Here is a 9,473-nt window from a genome sequence, read left to right as displayed (position 1 = left end):
GCCCGGCCCGTGGCCTCGGCAATTCAACTCCGGTGTCGGTCCCACCAGTGGACGACCCGGCCAGGCTCTGGCCGACCAAGTCTTCTTTTCGAGCCAACTCAGCCTCTATCCGTGCTGACACCGCTACCTCCGGCTTCGGCTCATCGAAGAGCGGTCGACGGTTTCCTTTAACCAAGCAAGAGAAGCCTCGGACGGCAGGGCCGACCGAGCCAAGGGACTCCTACGCCTCCGAGATACGGATACCTCACTCGTCACCTTTGCACGAGGCGACTCACGCTTGGTGAAGCAGTTCAGATAGTCGACAGGCGAGTCTTAGTGCTCGAAATGAAGAAAAAACACGGCTCTGTGCCGAAAATACATACATGTTCAGGCCCCGACAGCCACAATGAACAAAAACACCGGCATTCAAGGTGCCATCACAAACGGAACTCCGGTTCCGTCCCTGCGGGTATGAACAACCTCCACACCGGGGAGCCTACGGGGTGACAAGTTCCGGGCGACTCGCCAGCGACCTCTGCAGCAGCAGCTATGGTCCCAGGACGGACGCGGCCACCGGAAGGCTATCATTCGCATCCACGCTCAAGGGACGCGGACCAGACATCAAAGCCAAAGAGCCGGAGGCCGGCCCATAGGCGGCGCTGACGGCCTCAACGGTGGGGAAGCTTGCCCCGGCTGCCACCACGTCAACACCGACGGCGGCGTCCGCCTCTCCACCAACGTCGCACCGGCGAACGCGGGCCGCTCCAAAGCGCACCGGCAGGTCCTCGCTCTCGTCCTCGCCACGAAAGCGAGGAAGAGGACGGAATGTTGCATCCTAGCTGGGCAGCAACAGTTCGCCTTCCCCGGCATGGCTAGAGGACGCCTCCTCCGCAGAGCTGGAGGATGGTTTCCACCACCAGAAGCTAGAAGAGGAGGTGGCCAGCCGACCTGTGCGGGAGGTAGAGCCCCGGCTCGCCTCACTCTCCGCCCCAGCAAGGATGATAAACATCCTTGAAGCTGAGGGAGGGGCGGGGGCCGCAGCCCGGCTTGCTTCTCCCCATCCAGGGGCTGGTGGTCACCGTCTTGGGTGACCACCGGCGAGGGGATGCGGCCGGGCCATGTGATGAAAATCCTTGAAGCCGAACGATGGCTGAAAGGTACCAACTTCCACGAAGTTGCGTTCCTCCAACGACAAGGCGGAAGGATTGCGGGTGTTCCCCATCCGGGGGCTCGGAAGGTGGAAAGACACGATGCATAAGGGAGCGCGAAGACATGGTCGCCTTTCAAGGGGGTCACCCTCCTTTTAAAGGCGACTCTCCCTACTTGCGTCCCCAGCCGTCGCGGGCTGAGTCTTCTCCAACACGCTCCAAGGTCCTCCCCCTACGGCGCGGGGGCTGGGTCCCACGCGTCATGCAAGCTGGCCAGAGCAGAAGAAGCCAAACCGCCGCACGCGGTGCATGCAACTGCCCAGCGGTTATGAGCATTCCTCCACTATCGCCTAGACCAGCGGGTGAAAGGGCGGACAACCATGCAGGCGACATGCAACCGCGCCAAGTGGGCGCACCCCTCCGACTCCCAACGCACCCAACATGGAGGCCCAGGCCCACACGTCATGCAACCGGCGCGCCGGTTGCTACGTGCGAGCAACTGCACCGCCACTCGCACCACTACCGCGCCTCCTCGACTGCGGAACCAGTACCGCGAATCGAGGCAACCTTGCGTGTGACCCAACAGTGCCAGCTAGGCGCGACGGTCAATACTGCCAAAAATGGGCCGGCAGTAATGGCGGTGGCAGGCGGGCGGAAGCAGCGGTCATGTCGTCAGCCAAGCTTACGTCCCATCTAGGGACAGCAAGGGAACCCTCTCCCACGGCGTGAAGACGGCGCGCCCGGGTTCCGTTCCTCGAAAGGCTCGCGCACGCGCAACGGCTGCCCCGCGAACCACTCACCCCGTCGCATTAACTCCGCGGCGGGACAAGCGGCACCTTTGGCAGGAGAAGCGAACGACGCTTCACCTTCGCCATAATGACCGCGTCAAAAGGTGCGCCACGTCATCTCGATATCGTATTCTTTCCTTTTTCCTCTTTCTCTCTCTTACAATAGGGACCGGGAAAGGGGGATACCCCGAAAAGGGATCCTTCTCCGCGAAGGAAACAGGCCCCGAGCCTTCCTACTGATCAGAGGTTCAAAGGCTGGCCCCTCGGAGGGGTTCAACAGCCGCCTCAGAGCGCTTGGGCTCCGCGCCCACTACTGGTCAGAGGTTAGAAGGCCGGCCCCTCGGAAGGGTTCAATGACTGCCTCAGGCCACCCGGGCTCCGCGCCCACTACTGATCAGGGGTTCGTAGGCTGGCCCTCGAAGGGTTCACAGCCACCTCAGACATAGAGCGAGGGATGACCCTGGGTACGTTCGATACATAACCAAGGCTCGGGCTACGCTCCCGAGGTACCCTAGGACATTTCTGAGACCAGCGGGAACGATCTTGTAACGGAATCCCATCAGAGGGAGGCATCGAGCCCTTGGACCCCGTCGAAAGGGGGCCGGGTCCGGCAGATCACCCGCAGGTACTTTTGGAGCGCGCCTCCGGGCCTCTAGCCGACCCCTAACAAATGGGGCACGGGCGTCCACTCGGATTACCCGTCAGCAGCTCACTGGAGACACCATGTTCGGCGCCCTCCGAGGGCAACATGGCGCTTTCCCCCCCTCCTCCTTGCGGAAAGGCGACGCAGGGGCGTATGTAAAAAAGTCGAGTCTGTCCTTGACCGTCCTCTCGCCCTGTGCGGAGGCTCAGGGGCTGCTCTCGCAAACCCGGCTCCGGCCAAACCGTTGACAGCGTCAACATACCAGCTCGAGAACTTGGGACCCGACAGTGCACCCAGGCTACGACCAGCTCGCATGAGGGAACAACCAGACCAGCCGAAGAGTTGCGAAACACACTAAGACCTCGAAGGAGTCAAACCACTCCTCCGAGGCCTCGGTGGCTACACCCAGCGGGTGCACTCGCGCGCACCCACCGGAACAAAACGCAACCAACAAAGGCTGGTCCCCTTGCAAAAAAGTGCGACAAAAGCCTCCAAGTGAGTATTAACACTCCCTTCGAGGCTCGGGGGCTACTGTCGGGGACCATAATTAGGGGTACCCTCAAGGCTCCTAAATCTCAGCTGGTAACCCCCATCAGCACAAAGCTGAAAAGGCCTGATGGGTGCGATTAAGTCAAGGATCGGTCCATTCAAGGGACGCGATCGCGCCTCACCTGAGCCTAGCCTCGGGCAAGGGCAGCCGACCCCGGAGGGTTTACGTCTCGCCCGAGGACCCCCTACGGCAACGAACACACCTTCGGCTCGCCCGAGGCCCAGTCTTCACCAAGAAGCAACCTTGGCCAAATCGTCACGCCAACCGACCAAATCGCAGGGGCATTTAATGCAAAGGTGGCCTGACACCTTTATCCTGACGCGCGTCCTCCAGTTGACAGAGCCGAAGTGACCGTAGTCATTTCGCCGCTCCACTGACCAGCCTGACAAGAGGACAGCGCCGCCTGCGCCGCTCCGACTGCTGTGCCACACGACAGAGTGAGGCTGACAGCAGCCAAGCCCGGCCCCAGGCGCCATAGGAAACTCCTCTTCGCCCGACCCCAGGGCTCGGACTCGGGCTCAGCCCCGGAAGACGACGAACTCCGCTTCGCCCGACCCCAGGGCTCGGACTCGGGCTCAGCCCCGGAAGACGACGAACTCCGCTTCGCCTGACCCCAGGGCTCGGACTCGGGCTCAGCCCCGGAAGACGACGAACTCCGCTTCGCCCGACCCTAGGGCTCGGACTCGGGCTCAGCCCCGGAAGACGACGAACTCCGCTTCGCCCGACCCCAGGGCTCGGACTCAGCCCTGGCCTCAGTCGACGGTCTCCGCCTCGCCCGACCCAGGGGCTCGGACTCGACCTCGGCCTCGGAAGACAGACTCGACCTCGACCTCGGAGGAGCCTCCACCTCGCCCAACCTAGGGCTCGGACCGACCACGTCACAGGAGGCGCCATCATTACCCTACCCCAAGCTGACTCAGGCTACGGGGAACAAGACCGGCGTCCCATCTGGCTCGCCCCGCCAAACAAGTAATGATGGCGCCCCGCACGCTCTATGACGACGGCGGCTCTCAGCCCCCTTACGGAAGCAAGAGGACGTCAGCAAGGACCCGACAACCCCGACAACTGTCCTTCCGCCAGGCTCCAGCGCTCCTCCGACGGCCACGACACCACACGAACCGGGTGCCAAAACCTCTCCGGCTGCCACGATGGCATGTACTTAGGGCACTAGCTCTCATCCGCTAGACACGTTAGCACACTGCTACACCCCTTATTGTACACCTGGATCCCTTCCTTACGCCTATAAAAGGGAGATCCAGGGCCCTCTTACAGAGGGTTGGCCGCGCGGGGAAGGACGGGACAACGCTCGTGTGAGGCCGCTCCCTCCCTCCCACATGGACGCTTGTAACCCCCTACTGCAAGCGCACTCGACCTGGGCGCGGGACAAACACGAAGGCCGCGGGATTTCACCTCTCACGCCTGTCTCCCTCCGGCTTCTTCCCCCCTTCGCGCTCCGTCTCGCGCCGACCCATCTGGGCTGGGGCACGCGGCGACAATTTACTCGTCGGTCCAGGGACCCCCCGGTTTGAAACGCCGATAGATACGCATGGAAACAAATTCGAATGTCAATATTTACCATATTTTAATACGAATATGAATATTATTGGATATGAATACAAAATGGATAGTTCAAATTCGGATTTACATTCGGATACTTACTTGATTTGGAACATACCATCATAACAAGTATTAATTTGTTTTATCGATGGATTTATAGTTAATAAAAATCATATTACAAGCAAATTATGAACAATAGTACATATACATTATTTAGTTGAAACTTAGTTGAATATCATATTTTTAAATAAATTATTTATACTTGGTATATTTATATTTTGGACTCTAAATATAATCTTTTTGTATATTAAGTATATTTGTAGTTTGGACTCTAAAAACTCTAATAATCTAATGTATTAAAAATTAGACTTTTTAATATTAATTAAAATTTATCATTGTATATCACTAGTAATGTTAGATTAACACAACCATTTATTTATGATATAAATACTTTTAACATTTTAAATGGTGTATATCGGTACCCTAAATCAGGGGTACTCTCTTCTAAAGCATGAAGACGCCGCACCCATGCGACGTCTTCAGGCCACGCGGAGGACGGCGCCTGACCCCACCGTATGGGCAGGCCAAAGGGCGCCATGTGGTAAGAAAAGACAACACATCCCAGTATGTATCGTGGGGTTCGGACCTCCACAGAAGGACACCGGACCCCTATACGTATAAGTCCGGAGCCTCCGAGTAAGGTCTGAACCTCAGCAAGGTCCCGGAACGAGGAGGACCCTGGCGTGAGTAGGGGTCCGGTGCTGACACGTGTCCAGGCCTTGCCCTTCACTTCCCGCTCAGGCGGAGACCCGCTGCTTGTGGCCCATGACATAAGCCATCGGGCCGAGCCTGACGTAAAGTCGTGCAGCCCCGACATTTATTGAGGAGAGGATGCGTCGTCTGCCACTGTGCTGACGAGCCCTCTCAGCATTTAATGCGTCCCGTCCCATCCGCTGGCAGGCGGCGTCAAGGTCATCCAGCAGGCGACGCGCCTGCTGGGTCTGCTGGCGAACAGTGCGCCCGTGCCAAGCAGCGCATTGTGTTATCCCTTCTACAAGAAGCTTCCCCTGCACACCGAAGATACACAGATCTCGGACAATAGGACACAAGGGGATTGCCCCGGCAGCAAATATTTATAGTCCCAAGTGTTATATTCTCTATGTCCCTAGGCCCACATGTCGGGGCTCAGTGCCTTTATGCATGCCCCCCTTCAGCTATAAAAGGGGAGGCATGCAACGTTACAAGACAGATCTAGGCTCAGACTCACAATACATTACACAGTGGAGTAGGGTGTTACGCCCCGGCGGCCCGAACCACTCTAAACCCTTGCGTGCTCTCGTATGTTCATCCACCAACCTCGTAACAAGCAAGACGCTTAGGCCCCTCCTCATTTTAGGAATTAGGGCAGGTGCAATCCGCCACGCGGCCAGAGAGATTTACCCTCCGACATTTGGCACACCAGGTAGGGGCTAGGCTTGAAGTATTTGCTTGTTCCCTCACTCAGCATGATGGTGCTAATCATCGAGCACCGCGCCGAAACTTCGGAAGATTTGGCGATGGAGCAAGAAGTTGCGTCCTCTGCGCCGCGAGTACCCGACCGCCCTGAGTCTGGGGCTGCTGCTGTACATGCCGTGCAACAGCACACGCCTACGCAAGTGTCCCGGACTCCGTCGAGGGCAACACCTACGGCATTATCTGCCGCCAGGGAGTTGCTACGCCACCCTCTAGCTCCACGGCTTCACTAGGGGCCATGAAGCAGTGGCGTGACGACGTTGACTGGCTACTCGGTATGGCGCATTCTACCTCGACCAGATCCAGGCCCCTGTCATCCCGGCGCCAACGCGAAGCCACGGCGTCTATGCGCTCGCCTTCCGTAAGGGGTGCACAGACTGATGACCTCCGGGCAGAGCTCAACCGCAGGCGTACGGAAGAGGACACCCGGATCTCCCTGGAAAGGGCGCGAGAGCGCCGCCAAAACATCGAGGGCCGCAACCTCGATCAAGACTTTGCTGCGGCAACACCGCAGACACCAATGGGCACCCGGTCCCAAACGGGAGTCCCTTTGGCCGGCGTGGGCTGCACCGCTCTCGCGGACCATCTTCACGCGGCATCATGGCCGCCCAAGTTCCGGTCGCACCTGCCGAAAAAATACGATGGGACATCAAACCCGTCGGAGTTCCTGCAGGTGTACGTCACTGCCATCACGGCAGCAGGTGGAAACACCGCTGTGATGGCAACGTATTTTCATGTCGCCTTATCTGGACCTACCCGGACTTGGCTCATGAACCTTGCCCTAGGATCCATCTACACCTGGGAAGAGCTCTGCGTACGGTTCATCGCGAACTTCGCCAGCGCTTACCAACAACATGGTGTGGAGGCCCACCTCCATGCGGTGAGGCAGGAGCCCGGGGAGACTCTTCGAAAGTTCATCTCACACTTCACCAAGGTGCGAGGTACTATACCTCGTATCTCTGATGCCTCCATCATCACGGCCTTCCGACAGGGGGTACGAGACAAGAAAATGCTGGAGAAGTTGGCCACACATGACGTGGAAACTATCCCCACGCTCTTTGCTCTGGTTGACAAGTGCGCCAGAGCCGCCGAGGGCCGTGCATGGCACTCGGCCCCACAAACCGGGGCTGCCCAGCCGGGCGGCTCGAGTGGCGCCCCCCGGGACGAGAAGAAGAAAAAGAAGAAGGATCGCGACTACTAGAAGCCAGGATCCACAGTTCTGGTCATTGTAGCTACGACCGGGGGCCGGGGCGACCACAACAAACACCCACGGCCACAAAGGGGTAGCGGCAGCTCGTGCCCTTACACCCCAACGGTCGCCATAGTGTCGCGGAGTGCCGCGAGATCATTGATCTCGCGAAACACGTCAGCGAACGCATCAGCGAGAGGCATGAGCAGTCTTCCAAGGACGGCTCCCCACCTCGTCGTCGCCCTAGCAAGGAAAAGGTCAACGACGGCGAGGTAGCCGCGGCTGAGCGAGACCTCGGATACCAGTCACCCGAGGGGGACCTAAAGGACGTCTTCACTAGAGACTCCCACTCCAATGGCGACTAGACGAACCACCGGCGGGACCCCATGTCCCCCGACCTACGAAGCTGAAGCCTGCTTTCCTCCGGAAACCATTCTGGATCCCCCACGGGTCCAGACTTCTGACAGGTTTATCCAGGAGTGACCAAGGCCAAGGACGGGGGCTCCTTCGTCAAATGCAGATGGAAACCCGGGGTCGGGACCTAATCTTACGGAAGTACCAAACCAAATCAGGGCTCTGCAACACTCCCTAGCTGGGAAGGACCCTTCAAGGTAACGGGAATACTTCGACCCGAGGGCGATTGTCTAGCTACGACTGAAGGAGTACTTCCCCCGGTGCTGGAACATCTTTGTAAGTTCTATCTATAAAGCAGGTCTGAGGGGTCGAGTTGTTTCCCTTTTGTAACTAGGTAGCGTATACGTGTACGCCAACCCGGTGGGGTCTGTCCCCATAAACCCGGCCTGTTGGTCCACACACATGCATGATAAGTTATAAAGGAAAACTACCCTCTCAGATGCGCCTCTATGATAGTATTGTCCTACTGCTCCATGGTCTTACCTTGCAGTCTTCTGGATTTTATTTTACCTAACCCACCCAAGCAGTTCTCATTCCATCAAACATAATGACATCCGAATTGGACAGCCAGGTTTGCAGGTTAGGACCTCTTCGCGAAAGCAGGAGGGCCCGACAGCCTGGGGGCCGGTTCTAAAGAATGGGAACCCGTTCCATGAGGTGGTCCAGAGCCTGTGTGGCCGCTTAGCCTGGTCCCGTACCCAAAAGCCTGCACACTCCACCGCAACGTGACGGGTACCCTAGTACTTAGAACTATAAGTCCTGTGGGTCCGACAACCTGGGGTCTAGAACTAGAGAAGAGACACTTGTCTCCTGGAGTGGCTCGGAGCCGTGTAGCCGCTCAGCCTAGTCCCGTACCGTGGGCCTGCATGCTCCGCCACTCTGTGGCGGGTGTCCTAGTACCTAGAACTACCATCCAATGAGTCCGGACGCACAACTTGGCTCCCCCAGACTAGACCCTGCAAGTCCCGAGCACGTATCAAAGGATGGCTAGTGTCAAATGACGGGTCCTACGGGTGTATTACTAACGCTCCTTGGCTAAAAGCTGTGTATAGATCCAGGTCTCGGAGAGGCTCCCTCCCGAGAATTGTTGACAACTCTTTCAGAACACGCTGGTATCCAACCTCGACACATCAAGCCTGCATCCTAGGCGGGGGGCCAGGTACCAATGGGACTCAACACCGCAACATCTCGCACAGCAGGAACATGCGATACACAGATAAGTGTTAAATACTGCTTAGTAGACAATATTTATTACTTTACAAAAACAGGGGAAGGCCTGGGGGCCGGTTCTAAAGAACGGATGCCCGTTCCATAGGGTGGTCCGGAGCCTGTGTGGCCGGTTAGCCTGTTTCCGTGACGGGTGTCCTAGTATTTAAAACTATAGTCCTGTGCGTCCAACAACCTGGAGGTCCGGCTCTGAAGAACGGGCACTTGTCTCCTAGGGGGGGTCCGGAAACCGTGTAGCTGCTCAGCTTGGTCCCGTACCGTGAGCCTGCATACTCCACCGCCCTGCGGCAGGTGTCTTAGTACTTGAAGCCACCATCCAGGGGGTTCGAACACACAACTTGGCTTCCTAGGCTAAAATCCTACGTACATATGTTATTACATTCTGCTCTCAAGCAAATGTCATTACATTCCTTTACAAGCGGGACCCTAGTCCCATTTCTGTAGGAATGGACTACGCTGCACCAAC

Source organism: Zea mays, chromosome 7 (assembly GCF_902167145.1).
Source record: "Zea mays cultivar B73 chromosome 7, Zm-B73-REFERENCE-NAM-5.0, whole genome shotgun sequence".
NCBI classification, from domain to species: Eukaryota; Viridiplantae; Streptophyta; class Magnoliopsida; order Poales; family Poaceae; genus Zea; species Zea mays.
The sequence above is the reverse complement of the archived record's forward strand: the minus strand, read 5'-3'. Positions refer to the sequence as shown.